At 43.8% G+C, this 27,798-nt stretch overlaps 1 protein-coding gene and 1 pseudogene across 2 annotated transcripts in view; both read right to left on the bottom strand.

Annotated features, from left to right (window-relative positions):
• The window catches only part of LOC126456530 (uncharacterized), a 105,242-nt gene that overhangs the window by 55,033 nt on the left and 22,411 nt on the right, over nucleotides 1-27,798 (bottom strand). Inside the window, exon 2 of one of the 2 annotated variants that reach the window (XM_050092280.1) lies at nucleotides 10,702-10,778. The exons of the other annotated variant lie outside the window; for it this stretch is intronic. The gene's annotated coding sequence lies outside the window, so the exon portion shown is untranslated. The remainder of the gene's footprint in view (nucleotides 1-10,701; nucleotides 10,779-27,798) is intronic. 2 annotated transcript variants of the gene reach the window in all.
• LOC126458919 (5S ribosomal RNA) lies at nucleotides 24,904-25,021 on the bottom strand (annotated as a pseudogene).

Raw genomic sequence — 27,798 nt, 5'->3', positions numbered from 1 at the left:
CATCCGGGATACCCATCGTATACAGATCTTCCGATAGCCAAGCAAAGCAATAATGTGACCCACACGTTCTTGTGAAATGCCGATTGTGCTTGCAGCTTCACTCTAAGTGATACGACGATCGTCCTGAATCAGCCTGTCGATGTTTTGCTTGTGTAACTCGGTGGCTGCTGTCATAGGACGTCCAACTCTTCCGCCTCAACATTTTTAAACTTACTCGCCCAACGATGCACAGTACTCACAACAACACAATCACCATAAACTGCTTTCATTCTCTGACGAATCTCCTTTGGGGTGACACCTTCTGCTGTCAAGAATTCAGTGACTGCACGTTGCTTAAATCGCATTGACCGACTGTCTGCGCAGGGTTCCATACTTAACACTGTAACAACACAACCGTTCAATGCTAAGGCTTCCCGTCAACTTGACCTATAAAGAAGAGGCTACGGAACAGGTAAGTACCTGCCGCATCCCAATGCTGCCAGCTGTTGAAGAGTTACGAAGGTGGAGGCATTACTTTTCAGTCTTTCCTCGTATACTGCCTCCTTCTGCTGTTACTTTCTTGTAGATGACCGTATCGTCTGCGAAAATTCAAAAGCGCTTCCGTCGCTTTCTAGTAGATCATTTATATACATCGTAAAGAGTAAGCATCGAATCACAATTCCTTCGAGTACTCTGGAAGCTACCTTTATATCTATCGATTTTGTTCCGTTAAGAGCGGCGAGTTGAGTCCTATCTGCAATTTTGAAATATGGAATAAATATAGACCGCGCTTCTTCCAGGCCAGGCTTTGAGAGCACGAGAATGAACTGTCCTTCTACCCTGACCATCACAGTCACCAGGCTACTGTGCCTTTGTGGTCAACTTTGGAGAGAAGGGTGCTGATCTCTACTCAGATCCACCACCATTTCCTAAACTTGTCACTATTTTGCAGGGAGAACGGTATAAGAGGCCCTTGTAAACCGTACAGCAGCTGTATTTATCCATTCCGAGACGACTGGAAGCTGTTTTGAATGACATCAGTACCGTATTAATGTGGTAATGTCTTGGGTGTTCTGTGTTCCCATATTCTTGTCCAATTCCTATGTACTGAGGTAGCAGCTACTGAGACACAGCAGAAGGGGCTAATATGACGTTGTATGAATGAAAAAAGACTACTCAGAAGGAACTAGTCAACTATTAAGGAAAGGACGAGTTTCAAGCAAACCATAAAAGCAGCGTGATGGAATATTGTTAATTAGACAAATCTTTTCGGGAATGTCTTCCACAGGGTGTGAAAAGGCACATCTATGTCTACACCTCCTCAAGCCACTTCACGGTATGTGAAGTGGGAGGTGATTCGTATCATTACCAGTTTCCACCACCCTTGCTTCATTCGCGAAGGCTGATTTGGAGGAACCACTGTCGGAAATCCTCCGTATGAGCACTAATTTCTCTGACATCTCCCACCTCGGTAATGCCCTCGCGTTTACTAAACGAGCCCGTGACATGACGCAATGCAAAGACGGACCATCCACAGACCAGACAGTGAAAGGAGGAGAAGAATTACCTTTCCTTAAAATTTTTCCGTGACTCTTAGTCTGGGCATCTGGTTTACCTATAGCTAGTTTTATGTTTTTATTCCGCTTTAGATTGCTTCGAACGGTTGTTCCCACCCAGTTTCACTATTCCCAGTGATTCGTCGCTAATAGGGTAATGTAACAGTAACGGATCTTTTCGCGTATTTGCGTGCAGTGCGTTGCAATACGTTCATGGTCAGCTGCCCCTCTCTGCACTAACCGTCCGTCTTCAGCAGGTCTTCCTCTATTTCTCTACAGCCTTCCTATAGACAACAACACTGTCCACTAACAGGGTCACAGAGCTTCCGAAACAATCCATTAGAACATGTACAGGAGGTGAAATAAATACGGAAACACCAATAACGCAACACATTCCTGTGCCTAATAAAGTGTAGGAAGCCCGTCGGCACTCAAACCAGCTTCCATCGTCTCGGAATGGACAAATACTGGTTCTGTGTGGTTTTTAAGGGAATTTTCACCATTATTCTTGCATGTTCTGCTAACGATGATGGAGATGGACAGCGATCATGCGCCCTTCTCTCCAAATAAGGTCACCAAGGCTCAATAATACTGTGACCTGGTGATCGTGGTGATCACGCGAGTTTGGAATAATTAATCCTCCTGCTCACAGTACCAGTCCTGGTCGAAGCAGATTTGAGAACAGGGTCCTGTCGCCTTGGAAACAGCACCATCACTGGAGAACAAACATTGTACCATGGGATGGACCTAATCAGCCATAATGTACACATCCAAACTTAATGAGAAAACATGGGGCCCAACGAATACCGCGACAAGGGTGTCGAAATCATCACTGAATCCCCACCGTGTTTCACTCTTGGAATATAAACTCAGACGGAAACTGTGTGAGACAAGACTCATCCCACCGAATGACTTTCTTCCGTTGCTCCAAAGTCCAGATTTAATGGCTTCGGCACCATGCTTTCGTATTACAGCCACTTGAATCAGTGATGAGTGGCTTTGGTTGACCAGCTCGCCCTGGCGTTCGCTTGCTATGAAGCTCCTTTCGTGTTGTTTTGGTGCTGAAAGCGATCGCGAGTGCGGCATTAGTTCCGAAGTGACTTCTGCAGCTGTCGTCCTCTTATTTTTCGTCTTCAGTAACCGTCTGTCAAGATCACTCCAGCACACTTTCGTCCGCATTGCAACTTAGCGGGTGATGGTTCAAACGGCTCTGAGCACTATGGGACTTAACTTCTGAGGTCATCAGTCCCCTAGCAGTTAGAACTACTTAAACCCAACTAACCTCAAGACATCACATACATCCATGCCCGAGGCAGGATTCGAACCTGCGACCTTAGCGGTCGCGCGGTTCCAGACTGTAGCGCCTAGGACCGCTCGGCGAATCATCGTGCGTTCATACTCCATCTGGTACAGACGTCGAGATACTGGGACTGCGTTGTTAGAGAGGCCATCGAAATTCGCACCAATGACGACCTCATAAACCGTGACTGTGGCTATAATCTTAGCAAGGCTTGGGAACCAGCGATTGCGTAAAACAAGAGTAAATCGAGCAAACGTATAGTTGTGACGACCACGGTGGACAGAGCCACCACACCGACGTCATCTCAGACGCCGTCGCAATCTGTTACACCGCGCGACCGTGGCGCGGGGCGCGGACGGCGGAGGGAGTGCGTCGCGGGTGGAGGGTATTTAAATCGGCGGCCGCCGCGACCGAACCCAGTTCCCCCTGAGCAGCCATAGCGTACGGATCTCCGTACCGGCATGTTCATAGGAGCTCAGTCCGTCAGTTCACCTGATGATGGCGACATGTATGATCGCCGAAATATTGTACCAGTTGTACACTGTAGACCGACAGTTCACCCGTGGATATTTTGATTGTCAAATACGCCGGGAGAAACTCAAAAATCACATCTTAAGTATACTTTCCATTTGCATGAATAAAGAACACAATTAATCTATGCGTGCAATTTGTATTATAGAAAGAGGATATCGGCTACCAAATAACATCCTCTCCTTGCTTCCCATGGCAAAGCTCTGCCGAGACAACGAGGCGACATAAAATCCAGTATGGCGGTCTTATCATTTAGAAAAACTGATTTGGCTATGCCTCCTATCCAAACTAAAATATTAAAAGTAACTTAATTTCTCATTATACACAAAGACAATACTGAAATTTAAACGTGGAAACAACTCTTTATTACATATTAAATTATAAACACGGAAAGAACTCCTTGTTGTTGTTGTTGTGGTCTTCAGTCCTGAGACTGGTTTGATGCAGCTCTCCATTCTACTCTATCCTATGAAAGCTTCTTCATCTCCCAGTACCTACTGCAACCTACACCCTTCTGAATCTGCTTAGTGTATTCATCTTTTGGTCTCCCTCTACGACTTTTACCCTCTACGCTGCCCTCCAATACTAAATTGGTGATTCCTTCATGCCTCAGAACATGTCCTACCAACCGATCCCATCTTCTAGTCAAGTTGTGCCACAAACTCCTCTTCTCCCCAATTCTGTTCAATACCTCCTTATTATTTATGTGATCTATCCATCTAATCTTCAACATTCTTGTGTAGCACCACATTTCGAAAGCTTCTATTCTCTTCTTGTCCAAACTATTTATCGTCCATGTTTCACTTCCATACATGGCTACACTCCGTACAAATAGTTTCAGAAACGACTTCCTGACACTTAAATCTATACTCTATGTTAACAAATTTCTCTTCTTCAGAAACGCTTTCCTTGCCATTGCCAGTCTACATTTTATACCTTCTCTACTTCGACCATCATCAGTTATTTTGCTCCCCAAATTGCAAAACTCATTTACTACATTAAGTGTCTCATTTCCTAATTTAATTCCCTCAGCGTCACCCGACATAATTCGACTACATTCCATTATCCTCGTTTTGCTTTTGTTGGTGTTCATCTTATATCCTTCTTTCAAGACACTGCCCATTCTGTTCAACTGCTCTTCCAAGTCCTTTGCTGTCTCTGGCAGAATTACAATGTCATCAGCAAACCTCAAAGTTTTTATTTCTTCTCCATGGATTTTAATACCTACTCCGAATTTTTCTTTTGTTTCCTTCGCTTCTTGCTCAATATACAGATTGAATAACATCGGGGAGAGGCTACAACCCTGTCTCACTCCCTTCCCAACCACTGCTTCCCTTTCATGCCCCTCGACTCTTACAACTGCCATCTGGTTTCTGTACAAATTGTAAATAGCCTTTCGCTCCCTGTATTTTACCCCTATCACTTTCAGAATTTGTCAAAAGCTTTCTCTAAGTCTACAAATGCTAGGAATTATGTGTCAGTTGGTACAAATCCCGCCCCCCGCCCCCCCCCCCCCCCGCCTCCCCATCTCTGTCTCTCCTTTTCCTGAAGCATCTCAGGTAGCTCTCTTCTTCTAGGAACTGCACGTTCTACTTCTCGTGAAGTGAACAGCGGTAGGCTCTCACCGTACCAGTATTCCAGAGGCTCTGATACCGTCTTTCCATCACTCCGGTGACGAGAGTGCTTTCGTTGTTCCTCACTGACCGAAAATTTCAGAGACAAACATTAAGGCCACAGTCTAAAATTGAATCTTGAAGCTCCTCAAACAGCCTAATATTCTTGAATGTTTCCAGCATGTTGGCTACAGCAGAAATATAAGGTGCATCCTTTGTTCCCTAAGAATTTAGTAGCAACCTCCCTGAATGATACCCCTCTCCCTCTTACCAACATAACTTTCTTTTTCAAATAGGCAATAGAACATTATTTTTCGTATGTCAGGTCCAACAAACACGTCTTCTTTTAATTTTGCTTCTGAGAGAGGAGGGAACCTTTTTGCAGATTAGGGTGTACTGAGAAACAATTGTCAAGAGAAAAAATCGATACTTTTCGCCGTTCCCGAGTTAGTTAACATTGAAATTAGCCAATCAGGCCTCTGAGGGCGCATATTCAAGTGGCCCGCTAGAGGTGCTGCCGTCAGACGTGCTCTTCGTTTGGTTTCCTAAAGCAGAACAAGAGAGCGATGCAAAAATTGGACATAGGATCTTAGTAAGGATCGAACCCGAACCGAGCGCTGAGCAGTCTCGCTATCATCTGCGCTGCGAGAGTAACTGAGACTGACTGTACCTGGCGGGCCCGCTTAAATTTGCGCACACCACGGCCTAATAGGCTAACTTCAAGGCTAATAAAATCTAAAACGCGGCAAGGCATCGAATTTTTTTCTTAACAGTTATTTATCGTCACATTCTACCCTGCAATACCCTTACAAGCTTTTCACACTGTTTCTGGCCATTTTCTATGGAACCCTCAGGGCGCAAGTTCTACTCGCACTTGATCGGTTTTTATTTTGTGTTGTAAACCTAATTTTACATTTAAACTGAAGCTGTCAATATTCGCACTTCTTTAAAGTCTCATCAAGATCTATATATTTATACAGCTTATTTCAGACGGTGCATTATTACAGATGACTTCATCACCTGTGAAAAGTCTAGCACGACTTAATACACTTGACTCGTCATTAATGTACAAAGTTCTCAACACACTACCCTGTGGAACGTATGAGGTTACCTCTGCTTCTGTCAAAAAATTTCCATCTAAGAAAACGTGCTGCTTGCTCGCTGCCTCTTGTTTGTGGTACAAGTGTTATAACTGTAGTTGAAAAGGGCGTACGTTTCATGTGCCTATGTCCTCCCAAATCACTTAACGTTCTTCTTTATTTTAAAATTAGCTTACTGTCGTTGCACAGTCGACATTGCAATGTTGTTTGCCGTAACTTGTAACTGTATCATCATTACAGTTTTCTTGCTTCATACTTTTCGTATTACACTACATAATCAGATAATCTACAAACGTATAAAGCAATGCATTTGTGTCAACACATCGATGAGAACTAATCACTCATTCTCGTGTCAGTATCATCGCGTAGCGTTCGCCTCGTTTCGTTGACGGGGTCAACGACATTCTGGAAACATTAGTTAGTTACTTGTTCCAGACTCACGATAAACGCTACGACGTGGAACGTGTCAACAGAACAAACATAGAACATTTATATACAACTGAAAAAATTAAAAATACTGTTTATGTGTCAACGAGCTGGTCATTTACAAGGTTTTTTCTTTAAAAATGAGTAACTGTCTCTAATCTGTGACATGCAAGCAGCTGTTGAGGAGAAATGTCTTCTATCCACACCTGAAAATACTTCTACTATTTGTCAGACATTATGTTTCCATCTGGTAAGCTATCAAAGAGCCTTATAGCTACATAATTGGACCCATTCTGTGCCAAGGTTACAACCATTAAAGTGTAATGCAGATAATTTTTCCTTCTAATATTGTACTTGTGAATAATCTGTTACTATCAAACTTAGGCGGATTGTTGGTAAGAAATTTCATAAGTGAGTAAATAACTGGGCGTTTTTTTATAACATATCTGATGAAAGAGATACCTGCAACCCCACGCATAATTCTAATTACTTTTTTATGTGATGAGTATCTTTTGCCTAAGTGAAGCGTTATCTCCGAATATTAATCCATAAGGTATCAATGAATGATAATAGGCAAAACTGGTTAACTTACTAAATTTTGTATCCTCAAATTTAGCAATTTTTCTTGTAGCAAAAGTAGCTGAAACTAAACGTGTTAGCACGTCTACTACACCGTTTTTCTAGTTTCAGTTTACATCACTACGCACATATAAGAATCTTCAATTTTCTACGCTTTTTACTATCTCTTTGTAGGCTACATTGTGTTAATAGGAGGTAGGATATATTTGACAGCTCAAAACTGGGTGAGCTGCGTTTTTTCAAAGTTTGAAGCTACTCCATTTCTGTAAAACCATTCAATAACTTAAAAAAATCATTGTTTACAATTTTCTCTATTGATACGATTTCACTTGGCTTCACAACAATGCTTGAATCATCTTCAAACAGGAGCAATTTTGCCTCTCGATTCAAATAGAAAGGCTAATGATTATCATCAAAAGTAGAAGGCCAATGATCGAAGCCGTTGGCATTCTGATTGTAGTTTCTGCTCATGCAGAAGCTATGCCGTTTACTTTTGTATGACTCGAACAGCCTAGGATAACTTTCTGCATTTAGTTTCTTAAATAAAAGCTAAATCAGGCATTTGCTGAACTACAACACTCGTTGTCCATAAAAACTTAACTTCTCTACTAGAATATTACGATTGACACAAATGCCTTCACCAAGTCACAGAAGATTCCAGTTCTGATATTTTGTCCTTTAAAGTTTTCATAACATCTCCGAGCATGCATAAGTAGCTGGCTCAGTAGAGTGGCCCTTTTGAAATCCCAGCTGCGACATTCTAAGTATCCCATTATTACACAGGTGGATGACAACCCTGGAGTACATTACCCTCTCGATTTTTTTTTTTATAATGTAGGAAGCGACGTTGGGCTGTAGTTCAAAAATGGGTCAAATGGCTCTGAGCACTATGGGACGTAACTTCTGAGCTCATCAGTCCCCTAGAACTTATAACTACTTAAACCTAACTAACCTAAGGACATCACACACGTCCATGCCCGAGGCAGGATTCGAACCTGCGACCGTAGAGGTAGCGCGGTTCCAGACTGTAGCGCCTAGAACCGCTCGGCCACTCCTGCCGGTGGGCTGTAGTTGTTGACATATGTGGACTCATCTCATTTATAGAGATGCCTAACAATGGGATATTCTATCTTCCTGAGGAAACACTCTGAGTTACGATGCATTGCATAAGTGACTAACAGCGTGACATGTTATAGGGCCTGAACTTTTTAGTGTCTTATTGGAGCTATAATCCACGCCATATGAACTTTTACTTTTCAGTCATGATGGTGTTTCTTATTGCGGATGGGAATCTGAGATTTTTTTTTTTCACTAAATTTCTCGGTATTGATTCTTCAGTGTGTTGGTTTTTCTTTTCCTCTTCATAAATATTTTCACCAATTTTATCACCTATTTTTGAATAGTAATTGTTAAGAATATCTGCTACTCATGAACTGTAACGAACACTTAGCAGTCATTTCAGTTCATGGTTAAGCTACAATATGATACAAGAACACCGTAGGTGTTTCTTATACTTCTATAGAAACAGTCGAGGACAGACAACCAATTTCGCAACGCAAACTTTTCGGGCATGTACGCCTTGGAGCGAGACATAGTTAAGTCGGAAAGAGAAGTAATAACACAGACCAGCTCTTACCTCGTAATACTCGGGAATGGGACCGGAAAAGTCGAAAAGATTCTCTACGAAGGAATTTAAACTGATTTTAGAATATAGATGTAGAGTAGGATAGGAACTTCACCACAATATCATGAGAAAGTGAAAAGAGTGGGAAAATATGCCGATGGAAAATTTTTTTGTAGCACTGTTTATGCTGTAACTTCACAACGCCTCACCATCCGGCGATGTTTACACTTTGTAAAGGGACGTGTGATGACAACCGTAGTATTACAATACCCTGACTGAACCTGTTCGGTGGCCCCCCGGGTGGAGGGAAAAAGTCACCTTCGTTAAAGCTGCCGGCGCTGTGCGCTAATTGCCGTGTGTTATCGCGTGACACTGGCGTGTTGTTCTGCACGAGTGACGGTGGTAACAGCGCGCCTACAGGCGCCGTGAACTTCTCTTCGCGTTTAGCACCTCGTCGACACAGCAAGTGTCGCACGAGCTCCAATTACGCTCTCGCCGGACGGTTACGAGACTCGAGCATTAGAGTATAGTGCATTTGTCTCTTAAGTATAGAATCGACCATAGTCCCTGGTGTGGTACGACAAGGAACTGGTACGTACATCAGAAGTTCTCACGTAAGCACCAACACAGTGCGTTCAAAACTGCTCACGCCTTTCAACACCCTCTATGTGTCACCGAACTATGTCTCTAAATAATATCCCTACATTTGAAATAGATTACCGCTTTCACTAATTCACTCAGATACATTTCGCTACGTTTAAAGAGTTCAGGTTGATTCTTGAAATAAATCAACCAGCTACTGTTGATCATTCTATTCATACTACTGGCCATTAAAATTGCTACACCACGATGATGACGTGCTACAGACTCGAAATTTAACCGACAGGAAGAAGATGCTGTGATATGCAAATGATTAGCTTTTCAGTACATTAACACAAGGTTGGCGCCGGTGGCGACACCTACAACGTGCTGACATGAGGAAAGTTTCCAACCGATTTCTCATACACAAACAGCAGTTGATCGCCGTTGCCTGGTGAAACGTTGTTGTGATGCCTCGTGTAAACAGGAGAAATGCATACCATCACGTTTCCGACTTTGATAAAGGTCGGGTTGTAGCCTATCGCGATTGCGGTTTATCATATCGCGACATTCCTGCTCGCGTTGGTCGAGGTCCAATGACTGTTTGTAGAATATGAAATAGGTGGGTTCAGGAGGGTAATACGGAACGCCGTGCTGGATCCCAACGGCCTCGTATCACTAACAGTCGAGATGACAGGCATCTTATCCGCATGACTGTAACGTATCGTGCAGCCACGTCTCGATCCCTGAGTCAACAGATGGGGACGTTTGCTAGACAACAACCATCTGCATGAACAGTTCGACGACATTTGCAGCAGCATGGACTATCAGCTCGGAGACCATGGCTGCGGTTACCCTTGACGCTGCATCACAGACAGGAGCACTTGCCATGGTGTACTCAACGATGAACCTGGGTGCACGAATGGCAAAACGACATGATGGTCGCATCCGTGTTTGGCGACATCGCGGTGAACGCACATTGGAAGCGTGTATTCGTCATCGCCATACTGGCTAATCACCCGTGATGGTATGGGGTGCAATTTTTAATAGAGGTGGATCCCCTCCACGCCCACACCGGCATGATGGCCAACACAAAAGGTCTACTGCCATCTCTGCATAAGGGTTAGTATTCACTAAAGTGAGGTGTCGCAGGATGTGGGTACTGCGATGTCTGCGTACGTCTGACTAGGATTAACCATTAATACGCGCTCATCTGGAGATAGATTGGTCGAAATCTGACGAAGGGTAGCGGTTTGAAGGGCAGAGGAAAAAAAGTGCCAAAGCAAGAGCCAAGGGAAAAAAACCTCTGCGAAAGTTAGGTCGGGCGGCAAGAGCAGTAGCGGTTGTCTTGCTGCCTGCGATAGGTTGTGTAAGGATAGGCTTTGTTAGTAGTAGGTATCATGCATGTCGATACCTTGACGTTGTGCGTTTGTGCTGCTCGGCGGCTGGCGCTGGGTGCTGGTACAGAGTCCTCGTTCAGCGTCCTGCAACCTGCAACAGTTAGGTTTGTTATCGGTCTTGTGCCCGATAGGTCATATACCGGAGGCACAGTGTGAGGGAGTGTTGGCAGCTAGTTCGTGCGTCTGTGGGCGAGCTCGTCGGTGTCCCTGCTGTGGCCTGTTGGTTGGCTCTAACAGCAGCTGGTAGTTGCCAGTCAGTGTTGCTGATATGCAGGGGCTTACCGGCGATTGTCGCTGTTTGTGTATGTTAGTTTACCATAGGTGGTTATGCCCTAGCTAGCAGCGTCTTTGGCCGCTTGTGTTTCCACCTGTGGTTGTGATCGTAGTTTCCCAGAGTGAGGATGAAAGGATTGCTCGAGTGTCTCGAGTTCCTGTATAGTCGTGTGGCGTGTTTCTTGAATACTTCCTTGAGGGTATCAAGGCGGTATTCATGGTGAAGATCCACGGTGCGTGTGTAGCGTGGAGCATTGCTGATGATTCGTAGCACCTTGTTCTGTACGATCTGCAGGCGGCGCAGTCGTGTGGGAACTGCATATCCCCAGACGGGAGCTGCGTACGTCATCAGAGGTCTAATCAGTGTCATGTATAAGGACCTCGACACCCTCCTATTCAGTGTGCTTGCCCTGTTGAGCATTGGGTAGAGCTGTTTGAGCCTCGAGTGCGCTCGGTTGGCAACGTATTCGATGTGGTCCTCCCATGTAAGTTTCCGGTCCAGCCAGACACCAAGGTATCTGACTTTCTCTCGGAAACGTATTGGGCGTGTATGTAGTGTTATCGGTCTACAGTGTTGGTGTTTGCGCAGTAGTTTCGGTCTGCGTGTGAACAGAACTGCTTCGCACTTGTCGACGTTTACTTTAATACGCCATCGTTCCAGCCAAGGCTCAGCTGTTCTGAGTGCTGTCTGTATTCGTGAGTTGGTGTTCGACGGTTTCCAGTCTTGCGCGAGGATGGCTGTGTCATCCGCGTAGACGGCTAACGTCGTGTTTCGTGTCGCTGGGAAGTCATTAATGTACAGGTTAAACAAGATGGGCCCTAGGATGCTTCCTTGGGGTACTCCAGCTTGGATACCGTGTTGTGTTGATTGTTTATCCTGCACGTTAGTGTTGAAACATCTGTTTGTGAGATATGAGTGTATGAGACGCACGAGTCCGTCCGGGAAACCAGCTTCGCTTAGTTTGCGTATGAGTCCGTTGTGCCAGAGACGATCGAAAGCCTTTTCGATGTCTAGGAACACGGCCCCTGTGGCTTTGTTCATGTTGTAGCCGTGTGTTATATGTTCGACTACGCGGAGGAGTTGTTGTGTTGTCGAGTGGTGATTCCTAAAGCCGAATTGCTCCGGTCTTAGGGTGTCGTTGGTTACACGTCTCGGTCACCTCTTGTTCGCACTGACGGCATTTTGCACAGTGGACGTTACATTTCAGATGTGTTACAACCCGTGGCTCTACCCTTCATTCGATCCCTGCGAAACGCTACATTTGAGCAGGATAATTCACGACCGCATGTTGCAGGTCCTGTACGGGCCTTTCTGGATACAGAAAATGTTCGACTGCTGCCCTGGCCAGCACATTCTCCAGATCTCTCACTAATTGAAAACGTCTGGTCAAAGGTGGCCGAGCAACTGGCTAGTCACAATACGCCAGTCACTACTCTTGATGGACTGTGGTATCGTGTTGAAGCTGCATGGGCAGCTGTACCTGTACACGCCATCCAAGCTCTGTTTGACTCAATGCCCAGGCGTATCAGGGCTGTCATTACGGATAGAGGTGGTTGTTCTGGGTACTGATTTCTCAGGATCTATGCACCCAAATTGCGTGAAAATGTAATCATGTGTCAGTTCTAGTATAATATATTTGTCCAATGAATACCGGTTTATCATCTGCATTTCTTCTTGGTGTAGCAGTTTTAACGGCCAGTAGAGTATTTACATAAACAGCGATGTTACCGGTTTGGAACCGACAAGTTAATCTTCAGAGGGCTGTTCACATTTAGATACACATTGGTTGATGTTTACATAAGTTTTCAGCTCTTTATTCCCCTTTGTTGCAAAAGGTTCGTGCGCGCGGTGGGCAGGGGGAGGAGGGGGGGGGGGGAGGTGGAGGTTGCCCTACAGCGTGGTTCGTGGTGAGAGATAACGCGTGAAATTTGGAATTCTCGGCACACTCCTCACACTGTAGATCTCGGAATACTGAACTACCTAACGATTTCCGAAATGGAATGTCCCATGTGTCTAAATCCAATTACCGTTTCGCGTTCAGAGTCTGTTAAATCCCGTCGTGCGGCCATAACCACGATGGAAACCTTTTCACATGAATCAGCTGAGTTCAAATGACAGCTCTGCCTATGCTCTGCCCTTTTATACCTTGTGTACGCGATACTACCGTCATCTGTGTACGTGTCGCTATCCCACGACCTTCCTCACCTCAGCGTATATACACCACTGGCCATTAAAACTGCTACACCAAGAAAGAAATGCAGATGATAAACGGGTATTCATTGGACAAATATATTGTACTAGAACTGACATTTGATTACATTTTCACGCAATTTGGGTGCATAGATCCTGAGAAATCAGTACCCAGAACAACCACCTCTGGCCGTAATAACGGCCTTGATACACCTGGGCATTGAGTCAAACAGAGCAGGGATGGCTTGTACAGGTACAGCTGCCCATGCAGCTTCAACACGATACCACAGTTGCTCGGCTACCATTGACCAGACGTATTCAATTGGTGAGAGATCTGGAGAATGTGCTGGCCAGGGCACCAGTCGAACATTTTCTGTATCCAGAAATGACGTTTTGCCATTCGTGCACCCAGTTTCGTCATTGAGTACACCATCACAGGCGCTCCTGTCTGTGATGCAGCGTCAAGGGTAACCGCAACCATGGTCTCCGAGCTGATAGTCCATGCTGCTGCAAACATCGTCGAACTGTTCGTGCATATGGTTGTTGTCTTGCATACGTCCCCTTCTGTTGACTCAGAGATCGAGACGTGGCTGCACGATCCGTTACAGCCATGCGGATAAGATGCCTGTCATCTCGACTGCTAGTGATACGAGGCCGTTGGGATACAGCACGGCGTTCCGTATTACCCTCCTGAACACACCGATTCCATATTCTGCTAACAGTCATTGGATCTCGACCAACGCGAGCAGCAATGTCGAGATACGATAAACCGCAATCACGATAGGCTGCAATCCGACCTTTATCAAAGTCGGAAACGTGATGGTACGCATTTCTCCTGTTTACACGAGGCATCACAACAACGTTTCACCAGGCAACGGCGGTCAACTGCTGTTTGTGTATGAGAAATCGGTTGGAAACTTTCCTCATGTCAGCACGTTGTAGGTGTCACCACCGGCGCCAATCTTGCGTGAATGCCCTGAAAAGCTAATCGTTTGCATATCACAGCATCTTCTTCCAGTCGGTTAAATTTCGCGTCTGTAGCACGTCATCTTCGTCGTGTAGCAATTTTAATGGCCAGTAGTGTATTAAAGCGGATGTTCCATACGCTGTTCTCGCAGCTGAAAACAGTTCTGGCCTCCTCACTGCAGTAAACTTTCTAACATCCCCTTACATCTTGACAAAACTGTATAATTCGCTGTTTAATATCTTCAGCAGTATCAGCGTGACTGCTATACAGTTTTGAGTGACGTCATGTGATCTTGAAGACCGACGTAATTGCAGTGCTCCATCTATTAACGCATTTTGGGCCATACTGGTGCTGTAGTTGTCGTACACCACCAGCAAAATATCTTACAAATATACACATAGGCCACGGGTAAACTTTATAGAGGCTAATAAAAAAGTCTACAATTTAAATGTATTTGTGCTAACTAGGGCAGTATTTCGCACTGCCAGTGGCTGCTCGTAATCACACATTCTCAAATTATCTCATAAACGACTCGTTTGCGGAACCATGCTTAATGGAACATTCTTGTTTCTGCTATCGTTTACGTTTCGACATCTCAGTTTTCCCCAGTGAATTATGATATTCCCGCACCATCTTACAGAAACAGCCACTTTTAACGAAACCAACTGGAATTAAGTGTGGCATCTCTATTTCTAAACAGTGACTTACATATTCGGACATATTTCTCATAAGCATAAATGGAGAACCTCTGATTGTTATCTTATTCTCGTTGTGTTCCATTCTCTCGAAAACTTCTTTTCAGGATTCACCAGTGAAGCTCTAGTTCAGGGCTACCCTTGCAACGGAAGCCATCTGCTCTGACTGTTTTATCTCACGGGACTCTGTACGTCCATCTTCTTAGAAATGGTTGCGGAACTCGGCTGTTCGACAGACGATGCCAAATTAAATACCTTTCAGCCGTCAGTTTTCAACCCTATTTTATTTGCCAACCAGTATCAGCGTTTTACTACCCTATCTTCAGGCTCCTGACCGACGCTAGGAAGAATCTACCTCGGTTGTATTCAAAACCATCACCGACGGTCGGCAGGTGTGGTTGAAGTGATCGCTGTGGCAGGTGTCTACTAAAACCAGTATTGCAGGCCCCTGTTTTGAACACAACTGAGGTAGATTCTTCCTAGACGTCGGTCAGAGGCCTGAAGACGGCGTAATAAAACGCTGAAACTGGTTGCCAAATAGAATAGAGTTGAAAGTTGACGGCTGAAAGGTATTTAATTTGACATCCTCTATCTCACGGGAAGTTAGAGGAATGAGAGTGTCTTTTGAACACCTGGTGAATATACGGTGGAGTCAGTCTCTGGAACGCTGATTATCATGAGGAGCTGTACACAACACTTCAATTTGGATGTGCTGAGGAAGGTCCGTTGAGACTGTAATTGTCAACGAGACTGCTCGTAACCAGAACGAACTGGAAGGAGGTGGAACAACAGCCGTTTAGACAGGAGACATACATGTCTTCTCTAGGTGATGTCCATGTACGCATGTAGAGACATTCTTCTGACTATTTTCGTTGCAAATACCGCATGTACACGTTTGGTAGATTAATTAGCCCAGCTCTGTGAAACACACTGATCTTCTTGTAAATATGAACTTCTATTGCATGTTTCTCACAACTGAATTTTATTTTTGTTTTTCATTGAAATACTTCGCTGTTATTGGCGTCCTCACTGATCTAGAAAGAAAATTATGGTTATGATAATTACTTGTTTAACTAATTCTGAGTCGTTTGTTATTAAGATACACAGTGTATCAAGTAGTAATTTTAGGCTAATGTAATACTGAGAATGAAAAAATTGTCCAAGTAGGCTGAAGTCTGTTCATTATCTGTGCAATTAGCCAGTTTCAACCACAGGTCATTTTCAAGCATGTATTTTAAGCTTCGCGCCTCACCTGTCCAGGTATACAAATGTACCAGCGATGTAGGAAAATGTGAAATGATGCGTGAAGCTTAAAAAGTATGCTTCAAAATGGCTCACTGTTGAATCTGTAATATATAGATTACAGCCTACTTGGACCATGTGTTCATCCTCAAAACACAATGAGTCTGTGGACACCCACAAAAAATAAAAAATAAATAATTTAACATTCTTGTTATAATTATCACAGCCTTCTCTCGAATATCCCTCGACATTAAGGTCGCTACCGTGATATAAACTCGATCTGAAGATAGTCAATTCAAATACTGCTGATTGATGAAATATTCAACAGTAATATAGGGCAATTCGAGGTGAATATAGCAATTTCAAACGGCTATAACTATACCCAGCGATATATTGTTAAGAATTTCATAGAATGTAATAGAAAGTGCAAAATTTCGATCGTTGCGCAAGCGAAGCACACTTTTTTAAATCATCATCTTCCAAACCATTGGATCTGTTGTACTGGACATGACAACGCCATGTTCTCTTCTGGACCACATAGATATTCGGACCTGACACGTGAGGATTTTTTTATGCGATGATGTGAAGTATCTCGCGTATGTGCCTCCTTCACTGAAAACTATTTTAGAACTCAAAAGTGCACGCGTTGACGACCCCACACATGCTTCAGAATATATAGCGTGATATGGATTATCGTTTGTATGTTGTCCGTGTGACGAAGGGGAGTCGACGCATCGTAGGCGTGATGAACACTAATTGTTTGAGCTGACTCTCGCTACACAATGTAAAAGATACACTGCAAGTATCTCCTGAGCACAAGAGACAATGCGTCTGACGACTTTAGGAGAGACACGCTGTATAAATCAAAGACGTTTGATACTTGAAAAGTGTATAGTTTCATTTGATTAAAAAGCACCTGTGCTTGGATCTCAGACAGCACCCCACGTTTGATACTGAGATGTTATTCCAACACAGTTTGAGAGCCTCTGTTACGCTTTCGAGTGTAGGGGAATACCAGTGGGCTGAAGTCCAAAGGGGAATTTGGAATGAGGAGGGAGTTGCGCAAAGCCATCGTCTAAGGGTGGCGTAGTGGTTAGTACGTCTGCCTAGCGCGCATGACACTCGGGTTCGAATCGCAGCCTTGGTACGAATTTTCATTTGTCGCTTCAGTCTGAGCATATATATGTAATAGATATGTGAAACTTGAAAAGGTCGCTGGAACCGTATATTTCATTTGGTTGAAAAGAACAGTTTGTTATGGCCTGGTACCTGCGTCTCGGAAACGGCGATGCAGGTCGCCTGTTAGCGTGCTACTGTCTTGAGCAATGGAAAGAGACTGAAGGATGGTGAAACCGTAGGCGAAAAGATGTTGATGTTCACGGCTCATGACAAAACGTGGCGGTTGCAGGCTATCGAGCTCTGTAAAGGAGGATATGCAGCGAACTGTGGCGGCTCTGGCAACAGAGTGCAATGCTGGTTCATACACAGTGCGGAGCACACCGTCCAGGGCACATACGAGGTGTGGCTAGAAAAAAACCAGACTAGTACTGTTGAAACAATAAAACGAATGCAATAAGGCTGAAAGTCGCGTGGCCTGTCACGTGACTCTCGCTCCGCCTACTGCTCGAGTTTCATCTGCCTCCTGCACTCAGTCTGCCCGTGGCGTCTGTTTTAAGTAGTTGACGTTTTGTCTGTGCGTCGGAAAATGTTGAGTGTACAGAAAGAACAGCGTGTAAACATCAAATTTTGTTTCAAACTAGGAAAATCTGCAAGTGAAACGTTTGTAATGTTACAACAAATGTACGGCGATGATTGTTTATCGCGAACACAAGTGTTTGAGTGGTTTAAACGATTTAAAGATGGCCGCGAAGACACCAGTGATGACACTCGCACTGGCAGCCCATTGTCAGCAAAAACTGATGCAAACATTGAAAAAATCGGGAAACTTGTTCGACAAGATCGCCGTTTAACAATCAGCGCAGTGTCTGAGTTAACAGGAGTTGACAAGGAAAGTGTTAGGCAGATTCTTCATGAAAGTTTCAACATGAACAAAGTGTGTTCAAAAATGGTTCCAAAGTGTCTCACAATTGAACAGAAGGAACGCCGAAGAATGATTTGTTCTGACATCCTGGAAAACATTGAAAGTGATCCCACCTTCTTACAAAATGTTATTACTTGCGATGAATCGTGGTTTTTTACTTACGATCCCGAAACTAAACGCCAATCCATGCATTGGAAAACTCCTGGTTCTCCACGACAAAAAAAAAGCACGAATGTCAAAATCGAAATTCAAGGCAATGATGATTGTTTTTTTTTTTTGACATCAAAGGGATTGTGCACATTGATTGGGTACCAGAGGGACAAACAGTGAATCAGCATTACTACATTAGCGTCCTGGCTACCCTACGTGAGCGAGTACGGAGAAAACGGAACGATTTGTGGAGAAAAAAGTCATGGATCCTTCACCAAGACAATGCCCCAGCTCACAGTGCGTTGTCAGGGAAGACGTTTTTGGCAAAACACAACATTCCCATCTTAGATCATCCACCCTACTCACCTGATTTGGCCCCCTGTGACTTTTTTCTTTTCCCTAAAGTCAAGTCAGCTTTGAAAGGAACTAGATTTGAGACTGTTGAAGCAGTAAAAGAAAAAGCGACGGAAGTAATGTATGGACTTACCGAAAATGATCTGCAGCATTGCTATGAACAGTGGAAAATTCGTATGGAGCGGTGTAGAGACCGAGGAGGAGAGTACATTGAAGGAGATGACATGAAATTGTAAATGATTGTAAATAAATGTTTTTTCCAGCATCAGTCCGGTTTTTTTCTAGCCGCACCTCGTAGCTGGCCATGGAGCACCTCAGCAGACGATCCCGACGTGCTTCCATGACGACAGAACGACTTCGTCATTTACGATTGTAGTAGCCAGGGGACCACTGAGATCAGTGGAAACTGCCACCTAGTCGGAGAAATCGTCATGCTTTTATAGTAGTTGTCTGGATTCGCCGCCATCCAGGCGAACTGTTGTTCTGAACATGCACCGCGGCGCGAAGGCAGACCGGTGGGAGCAGCATAATGCTAGGGAGCACATACACCTCGACTACCATGGTATTTGGAAGGCGCGAGGACAGCTGTGGACTGCATGAATATCACTATTGACCACTCACGTGCCTTCACGCTTGACGTCTCCCCACATGACAACAGAATTTTCCAGCAGGCCATAATCTACTGAAGGGGTTTGAGGTGCGTGTTAGCGAACTTACGTTGACGTCTTGGGCAACAAATTCGCCTGGTTTGAAGTCGACGGAACACGTCTGGGATGCTATTGAGCACCAGCCCCACCCTTCTAAACCCCCTGCGGGAATTGCGTGACATTGCCACTCACATCGGGAAGCCTCCAAGGGCTTGTCCAGTCTATGCCATTGCGTCTCAATGGTGGATCAACAAGCCGTTAAGGGGGGGGGGGGGGAGGGGGGGGGTAGAGGGAGGCGTTCATGAAATTGTCTGAAAATGGCAATTTTCAATTTTTTTTTATTGGTAGAACTCAAGGACGTAAGTTCTAAAAGTTTCAATGATGGAATCGCATTCGAAGTGCCTGAAAAATAACGAAACGTGTAACGCGACCTTCCTGCCACGCTCACTTTTTGAAGCAACGCTTCAGTATCTACATACTCAGAGATCAGAGAGATAACAAGCCATTCATTCACGAGGAGAAGCTTCCAAATTGTAATCTGGGTGTTGTTAAGCCCACTTATAGGCTTCTGACCGATACTGAAGATCTGAAAAATTTGTTCATGGCAAAATCCAGAATCCGAAAGGAATCTCATAATTCGCTCATATGTAAACGATGCCCTAAAACCATATTTTCATCAGCTACAGTTGCCAGAATTGGAACTTAAGATGCAGTTCTTGTATTAATGGTGGCAACACAGAGAAGATGTAGCTATTAGGGAGAATGGGGTCAAAGACAGGAAATTTCACTCATGACTACTCGAGAAAAATAGATTTACAGCGCCCCTCTGCAGCTGAAAAATCAGTTGACGATCTGGCAAAGGAAAGAAGGCAGAAAAGACCAAACGAGAAAGGAAAGGGGACCCTAAGTCTAAATTTGGTGCCTTCTGAAGAGCTGACAAGAAAAAATGTTAGCTTGAACTATAAAAGCATTTCCTAAAAATTATATTTTTTACAGTTTTTGTTCCTTTTTCTCTGAATCTATGAAGGCTAGAATTACGAAATTTTGTACTTATTTCTTTAAAACGCAATAAATGTTGTCTCAAGCGTAAATTTTGAAATTCTGAGTATAATCTGAGATGTGGAGCAAAGTGCTGGGAATTTAGCATGAATTTTATTTTATAGAATTATAATTAAAATGATTAAAATTCTCCTATTCGATATATTCAAAAAACCTCATGGGAGAAACTTACTGTATGCAAAGAGATAAAACAGAAAATTTGTAAAAATTTCTTGAATAATTTTTGAAAAAAAAGTACATGTATCGCGTTTTTAAAATAAAATTTTTAAATTCTATAAAACAGTAATGTCTAGTCCAAGGGACTTAAATGTGTTCGTTTCGTAAAATGCATGGTATAAAATTTTATTGCTGTATCTTCGAAACTCTAGATTTGATGCATCTTCTGTTTTTCATGAACGTGTGCCTCCTTAAGCACGGCGCCAAAATGCTTTGGTTCATCACTGTATCTAAGTATCCTCAACATGGTGCGTCGATGACACAGGCAGAGTTATCCCAGGTGTACTGCCAACTTCGAAGGATTATAAACAGTGTCTTAAGGAACGCACTGAGGTAAAGTCATTCAACGATGCTGCAGGGCATCGTTTGCCGTTAGGTCACCCTTTCGGCAAACGCCAGTTGGAACGCTGACTGACTACTGGTGGTACTCATCGCAGGGGACCTCAGATTATTCAGGACGCTACATGACAACAACGCTGTCGAGGCCGTTAAGCGCAATGGCGACAGAGGCTTCAGAGATACAACTCACGTGTGATGCTAAAGGGGAAGGCCTGCCGGAAGCCGTTTGCCCTTGTAACTTCGACGTGCCTTAGTCTATAAGGTCCGCAGCTATAAGAAATGGCGACATCACTTACCACTAGTTCTATAAGACGCCAAACTGCCTTGCTTTCGCTCTACGTTTCGTATTTTCTTCAGTCCAGCTGCGGTGTCGTACTTGCCGCCCGATTTCAGAAGTGGAACGAAGACCATTCTCGCCCTAGAGCATTTCTGAAGAGAGGAATGAAAATTTTTGCCAAGGCTGGGATTCAAACCCGGGTCTCCTGATCACTAGGCAAATGCGCTAATCACTATGCCACCCTGCTTTGCGCAACTGCACCATTGCATTGACATCAGTACACACACACACATTATTTCAAAATTTATAGGAAAACGACAACTACAGACACAGTAATACCTTCTTGCTCACAACACCCCATAGCTCACAAACATGCAGCTTTCCAATCAGCGGTACACTGTCCCACATCTATCCCCATGTCCAGAGATGATTTTAAAGCAGAATCAGATACAATAAAATTTACTGCCACAGCCAATGGTTACAGTCCAGATCTTGTTGACCACATCTTGCACAGGAAACAAAAACGGAAAATTATACCCCTCCTCTATGCCCCACCTGCTTCCCCATCCACTGTCTGCAAGAAATGGTGTACACTACCATTTCTAGGTGAGGTATTACAGATTGTAGCCAAAGCACCGAAAGCCTGCAAGTATAGGCTTTCCTACTATGTTAAGAACACGACAGCCCTGTGTGTTTTTCATAGCAAAGATAAGATCCAATTATTAGCCAACAGTGGAGCATACAAAATCACCTGTTCTGATTGTGACAAATTTTACATCGGTCAGTCAGGCAGAGATATAGCAACTAGTTTGACTGACATGAACGCAGCTGGAGGAGTTCCTTATGTATTCCGTAGTTACATTGATAATTGTTTCTTCTTATAATTGGTTTGTGTATCACTCTTCATGTTTTATACCTCCTGATGCAGCCTTGTCTAGTACTAATTACATTTTATTTTATTAGTTCTGTTTATTAATAGAAACTGTTATGTAGGTATGCTGTTCCTAATTTGTGTTAAAGGTTTTCCTGTATACTCCATTGTTATTTATTTACTGTTCACTTTTCTACTTTTTCATTGCATTACCAACACACTGTCAAAGATGTTACTTACTGTATGTTTTTGCTTCAGTCTAGACGTGTTACGTCTCATGTAACTTCTTTGGTGACAATGCTCAGTAAATGTCTGAAGATTACCTTGTAAGCCGAAAACCGGTTAACACAATAAAAGTCATATTGTAGAACAAAAGCAAACTGGTGCTTTTCATTTATTATAATGTTTTTCTGCCAAGAACCGACGGAAGATTATGTTAACATGATTAGACCTTCTCGTTATGAAACACTAAAACAACTGCATTCCCACGTTTCGACGGATTATGCAACGGTCCTCTTCAGGTCAGTTAGTCACCGTGAAGAAGACCACTGCAAAGTCGGTCGGAACCTCAGCGTTTTAATTATTTTAGTGTTTCATAATGATACTGCCTAATACTCAGAATGATTTCAGTCAACCTTGGTAATAAGTTTCTTCCAATTCAAGTTTTCATCACTGTGTGCACCAAAAATAGGGAACAGTTCTGTTAACAGTCTCTCGCTCGTGGGCTACATCGGTGGTTGGCAAGACACTATTTGTTGTAAAAAAAATGAATATAGTATGTTATCTCGAAGTTAAGCGAGAATTTATTTTCAGAGAACCATTAATAATTCTTTAAAAAACATCATTGACAATTTCTTCTTTTACTTTCTCTCGAATAGGTTTTATTATAACACTAGTGTCGTCTGCAAACGGCACCAATTCTGCTAGATTAATGTTAATAGGAAGGTCATTGGTATACGTAAGGAACAGAAGCGAGCCCAAAATTAAACTCCGTGTCACTCTGTGAGTTCTGTCCAATCACTGAAGTTTTTCTCCCTCCAACAATGTCTGAATTACTGAGTACAAACTTTTTGCATTCTGTTTGTTAAATATGATTCGAACCAGTTGTTTGTAAAGTTATCAGTTCCAGAGAAATTTAGGTTTTTTAAGAGAGTGACTTGACCTACACAATCAAACGCCTTTGACAGGTCACAAAAGATACCACACGCCAATATTTTTTATTAATTTAAACGTGTCATATTTGGTTAGTGAAAGTATAAATAGCAATTTCAGTCTCGAATCCGAACTGTGATGTGCTAGGAAAAATTGTTTCTACTTGAATTGAGACAACTCATGAGTACTTTACTTTTTAGAGTATTTTGGCAAAAAAGTGTCAGTAAGGTAATTGTAGAACTCTACTTCTTTCTTATCACCTTTCTTACTCGTATAAAGAAGTTTAACTATGACATATTTAAAACTATATAAATAAAAATCAATTGCCGCATATATGAAGGATCATCCCTTGAGAATGGCTCGACCGGTATAGCTGATTTCGTTTTGTCGTGTTCGTAATTGTCAGGGCAAGATTTGCAGGAAAGAAAATTTTTGGAAAATCCACCGGAAAAGTCGGAAATCTGGACGGTATTTTTGTATGAAAATGTCAATAAAGGAATATGAACTTCAGTTTGACAGCTATGTTGTCACATGTCTTCATAACAAGAACGAATTCCACTTTGGATATTGATATTTTGCGAAAAATAATACAATTGAAAGCTTACTTTCAATTTGTCATCGGTGCGCTGCGATGAACCCATTAAAAACGCCAACAAAGAATTGCCGAAACAATCAATTCCTGTTTATTCCATCTCAATAAATTCATTATCTTACTGCAACTGTTTTATTTCAGTTCACACAAATCAAGGAAAGATTTGGTTGGATGAATCCCTTTTCGACCAACTGACTGACTGACTGACTGACAGACAGGCAATGCAGAGCCAAGATACTTGGGAGATACAGATATGCTATACGGTAAACACTTTCCGTTAAACCGTCTGGGAGAAAGAACGTGCTAAGCTGTGTTGTGAAAATGTGCGGTTTTGTTTTCCTTTTTGCAGTGTTTTTTAACAGAAAGCAGGAAAGTTGTGTTTACGGCTATCTTTGTAATCTACCTGTTTATAGATTACAACCATGCGAATTACAGTCATTAAAACTACTATCCTCACAGCTGTAAAGATCTCTCTCATACCGCGTTTACTAATGATTCCAACCAGTTTTCCCATTCGTTTTGAGTTCTATTCCAAATCAAGGTTTCGTTTGCAGTAAAAATAAATAAGGTCAGAGAGAGGGTGAGAGAAAGAGGCGAAGAAAGAAGGGGGCAGGAAATGGATATAAAGAAGGGGAAGGGGAATATGGCCAGAAAAATGAGGAAGGAGGAGTGGATAGAGAGAGTGTGGGGTAAAAAAAGACATACGAGGAGTGGGGGAAAGATGATAGACGGAGGTAGGAGGGACGAGGAGATGGACAAAGGGTTGGGGGGGAGGGGGAAGGAAAGAGGGATGGAGAGAGAGGTGGAGAGGGAGATTACGACTTACATCCAATTCCATACGTCCTTCGCAATAGTGAAGCTTTGCTGGGTTCGCTAGTCTGCCTATAAAAATTCCCTGCGCTACTAAGAAGAGAAACTCACCATCGCAGCCCCTCAGGAATAGTGGAAAGATGGCTCATTGTATAAAACAATTTGGCCTATCGGTACCATCCGACCGCCGTGTCATCCTCAGTGGAGGATGCGGATAGGATGGGCGTGGGGTCAGCACACCGCTCTCCCGGTCGTAAGACGGTATTCCTGACCGAAGCCGCCACTATTCGGTCGAGTAGCTCCTCAATTGGCATCACGAGGCTGAGTGCACCCCGAAAAATGGCAACAGCGCATGGCGGCCTGGATGGTCACCCATCCAAGTGCCGACCACGCCCGACAGCGCTTAACTTCGGTGATCTCACGGGAACCGGTGTATCCACTGCGACAATGCCGTTGCCTTGGTTCTTTGTATAGCACGTCAAAAACTGAACCCAGATCAAGCATGAAAACAGAAGGAGGGTGTACTGAAGTGTGGAAAAAAGAAGCAAAGTAGAAGCAGTGAACGGTCCAAGAGGAATATGTGCAACATTGCGCTACTCAAACTAACCGTGGCGTAGTGGTAATGTGGTGACAGTGTTGGTTTGAGAACGGGGAGATTCAGGTTCAAATCTCTGTCGCCCCGCTGTTTTTTTATTTTTTCTACAAAATTATAAACTATTCGTCCGATCCATTAAAGTGTCTGTTTGCTGTACTCAGATTCATGTCTGTGTCGTGGTGTAACGTCCGTTTGCATCAACGACGTGTAGCAAAGGGGCCTCCAGTCGTACTTACCTCCTGTTTCTTCTACACAAGTACCGCACCTTAGCCGTCCGGTGTGGCCGAGCGGTTCTAGGCGCGTCGATCTGGAACCGCGCGACCGCAGCGGTCGCTGGTTCGAATATTGCTTCGGGCATGGATGTATGTGATGTCCTTAGTTAGGTTTAAGTAGTTCTAAGTTCTAGGGGACTGATGACCTCTGATGTTAAGTCCCATAGTTCTCAGAGCCATTTGAACCACACCTTATGCCCCTTACGTTCCGTTTTGCAAGTTTTGACTCTTGAATTCCTTCGTTGTGACATAGTTCACACCCGTTTATTTGTTGTTTTGACTTCTGTGAGAGGTCTACGCGGCATCTCGCCTGCTCTCACTATTCATCAAGTTTTCTTGCGACGGTAATATATGCTTACCATATGACTGATATTCTATAACCAACGTATAGTATCACAGTAGACAAGACTACAGAAGAAAAGACACGTCAGTGACCGGAGGGGCGGTTCACAAATACGAGGCGCGAGGGAGATATGAACACGGATCTCCCACTTCGCAGGCCAAGACCGTGTTCACACACCACGACACAGTGGTTCTTGCAAGATGTTCGATGTTGCACATCTTGATCCTGGATCGTTCGCTGTTTCTATTTTGCTTCTTTTTTCACAGTTCAGTACAACGTCTTCTCGTTTTCATGCTTGATCTGTGGTCAGTTTTTGACGGGCGTTACACTCGGCCGTGGTACCGCTAGATGTGAGGGCGTACGATGGACAGTTTTCCGTGTAAGGACATTACTTAAGTAAGAACAACATGCAATACTGCAGTGCTATAATGCCAGCAATGGAGAAATAATCAAAACGTGTAGATGTTAAGGCTCTGCTATCGTAAAGAACCGGGAGCCGTGTTAAGGAATAACGAGTAATCAATGGTAAACACAGTGCGTGACAGTGTACACGGCGGATGCGCCTGCAGGCCGTCTGAGCGGCGGGCGCTCTTTAACCGCGACCTTCTAATAAATTCATTGGGCGGCGGAATGAGTCAGAGGCGTCGCACCCGTGACTGGGATGGGATGGGACGGCATCCCGGCGTGAGTGCGTTTCCTAATGAACGGGCACACTGGGGCCCGACTCAGCAGCTGCCCGCTTAAGTCAGCCTTGCGTAAGCCGCGGCGACAAACACTGCGCCGCATTCCGCAGGGTGGCGCCCGCAGGGGTCGTGTCTGGGGCCGCCGCAACAGCTACGGACCTCGTCTTACTAGGAGGCGAGGGCACGCGGTATAATGCTTCACAGAAAAGCGCGTCCATTACTTCATCAGCAGTGACGATGACACTGGCTTAAACATTACGAGTGCGAGGAGAAATTTGTCCTCGACCCGGCGCAGAGATGGTGCAGATATCTGTTTGTGTTGCGTTGGTGCATCTAGCACAGTGTCGTAATGTCAAGTGTTTTGTTTATTCGGCATTTAAAATGGACTGCACGATAACATTTTATGATCAGATGCTGTCACTGGACGAACTGGAAGTTGTCGTTAGTGTGCAGTTCCGGCTGTTCGGTCATTTTGAGATGTTTGTATAAGAACAAATATTCAGAACTAGCCTGTGAGTATTTGTTCCTCATACGACTGGAAACGCTATATCTACGTGCAGCAATCGCTCCTGGATATCTGATAATGGATAAATTCCGAAACGCATCGTATGAGCAATAAAGTCATTGCTCGAACAGGCCACTGGTGTACTGCCGGTCCATAGTGTCCAACGGGCACAACATTTCGGCAATCAGACATGTCGCCATCGTCAGGTGCGCTGACGAACCTGACGATGGCGACATGTCTGATTGCCGAAATATTGTGCCCGTTGGACACTATGGACCTGCAGTACACCTGTGGACTGTTCGAGCAAGAAATACGCCGGGAGAAACTGAAGAATCACAATAAAGTCATTCTTTGCTGATATATGACTTTTGCCATTGCGACCCAATCAGCCTGAATGCAGAAGTACTGATTATTAGTGTGATTACGTAGGAGCCAGAGAGTAAGTTACACAAGTCGTCCGATGCAAAGACCATTGCTCAACAAAGGTGGCTAGAATTGCGCTCTACCAAAACGGTGGTCCGGTAGTTTTCGAACACTACGCACATGACGTAGCAAATTATATATATACATTCCAGCCTCTATATATGTACCAATTCTAACTTGCTGTCCACTTTAATAGAATTGGTAATATATATATATATATATATATATATATATATATATGCACAAACATATATATATATGGACAGAAAAATGAGGAAGGAGGAGTGGATAGATAGAGTGTGGGATAAAAAAAGACATACGAAGAGTGGGGGAAAGGTGATGGACGGAGGTAGGAGAATGGTCACCTTTCAGAAACAGAGTACTTCCCTCCTACGGGGCAGTATTTGCGGAGCC

The sequence above is a fragment of the Schistocerca serialis genome, chromosome 2 (genome assembly GCF_023864345.2).
Source record: "Schistocerca serialis cubense isolate TAMUIC-IGC-003099 chromosome 2, iqSchSeri2.2, whole genome shotgun sequence".
Classification (NCBI taxonomy): Eukaryota; Metazoa; Arthropoda; class Insecta; order Orthoptera; family Acrididae; genus Schistocerca; species Schistocerca serialis.
The sequence above is the reverse complement of the archived record's forward strand: the minus strand, read 5'-3'. Positions and strand labels throughout refer to the sequence as shown.